The sequence below is a fragment of the Nannospalax galili genome, unplaced genomic scaffold, assembly GCF_000622305.1.
Source record: "Nannospalax galili isolate Female #2095 unplaced genomic scaffold, S.galili_v1.0 scaffold4325, whole genome shotgun sequence".
Taxonomy (NCBI): Eukaryota; Metazoa; Chordata; class Mammalia; order Rodentia; family Spalacidae; genus Nannospalax; species Nannospalax galili.
In genome coordinates, this window is record NW_008352646.1 from 4,758 (window position 1) to 6,517 (window position 1,760).

A 1,760-nucleotide genomic window follows, 5' to 3' on the forward strand; every position below is an offset into this window, starting at 1 on the left:
GCAAAAAAAAATACATCTGAAAAGTACAATAGACATTTTTTATAGGTAGCACAAGACAGTTTATCTATGACACTGAAGGAAAGAGAATGGAAAAGATACAAGGTAAAAAGTAGAGATAAAAGTATGACAATACCAGTGGTAATTTAAGGGTCCAGCAGAGACTTGTTTTAAGAAAAGATAAATAAAATTTAGCTCCACAGAGACAGTGCCAGTGCAAGTGAGAGCCAGACCGACACTGGATGATTCTGCATCGCTTGGGAAAAACAAGTAAACAAGGGCAACGATCACCCCAAGATGCTGAGAGGCAGAATCATACACATTCTTTGTACAAACTTGCCGGGAGGAGGACAGAAGAAGCACTTTGACGCTTCTGTCAACCTCTCAGAGTTTTTCTAGAAGTGCTCAGAGAGGTGTAAGACCATGTCTGCTAAAGAAAAGGGAAAGTTTGAAGACATGGAAAAGGCTGAGGAGGCTCTTATAAAAGAGAAATAAAAACCTTCCCAAAGGGGAAACAAAAAAGGAGCCAAAAATCCCAACACACCCAAGAGGTGGTTTTTGGCTTTTTTCTTGTTCTGTTCTGAATATCACCCCCAAATCCAAGGAGAGCACCCCAGCTTATCTATTGTGATGGTGCAAAGAAACTGGAAGATACATGGAACAAAACTGCTTCAGATGACAAGCAGCCTTATAAGAAGGTCACAAAGATTAAGGAGAAATACAAAACGGATATTGATGTCTACAGAGCTAAAGGAAAACCTGTTGCTGCCAAAAATGGGTTGTCAAGGCTGAAAGAGGCAGATGAAGAGGATGAGCATGAGGAGGAAGATGAAAACAGAGAAGGCGATGATGACAAATAAAATTGTTCTGGCACAGTTTTTTTTTCTTGTTTATGAAGCATTTTAACACCCCTGTACACAACTCACTCCTTTTAAAGATTAAATTTGAAATGTAAGGCTTTGTAAGATTTGTTTTTAAACTGTACAGTGACTTTTTTTTTGTATAGTTAGGACACTACTGAATGTGTCTTTAGGTAGCCCTATCCTGGTGGTATTTTCAACAGCCACTAACCTTGCCTGGGACAGTACAGGGACTGTAAATTGGTGTGGGAATTTAAAACAAGTTCTTGTTGGTGCACAGCACAGAGTACTAATATAATATATAAGGAATTTTTTTTTTCATTTTCAGTTGTCTCTGACGCAGCTTATATTAAAATAATTGTTGTTAACTGAGTACCACTCTGTAATTGAAAAAAACAAAGTGACTATTTTGTTGACCTTCTAAATGCTTCTAAATGAATACAATTTTATGTTAAAGATAAAAAAGAAGAAATGATGAAATTAATGAACAAAATCCTCTAACAAATTCAGGAACATTTTCTAAAGTAGAGGGCATGAGTTCCCATATCCCATATAAAAAAGCATACCTAGAACAGTTGATTACAATAAAGTAAATATTAAATATCAAAACTATAGGTTGTAGAAAATATAGAAACATATGAAATTCAAAGTAACAGAATTTGAATACAGTTAAGGATGTGAGACTCTATCTTATTCTATCAATACAACAGAAAGAAAATATTTGTATACCATAGGAATTTAGATTATCACACTGCTAGAAAATATTGTGGTAATTATTCAAAAAATAAAAAGCACAACTATTATACTACATAATAATTTTACTTCTGGGTTTAAGTCTAAAAATTACAAAATACGTTGATGTTATCTAAAATAATAATTGAATTATGTTTAGTTGTACAATTT

At 34.2% G+C, this 1,760-nt stretch overlaps 1 pseudogene; it reads left to right on the plus strand.

Moving 5' to 3' along the window:
- Nucleotides 1-304: 304 nt before the first annotated feature.
- Nucleotides 305-857, plus strand: LOC103747232 (annotated as a pseudogene).
- Nucleotides 858-1,760: the final 903 nt, after the last annotated feature.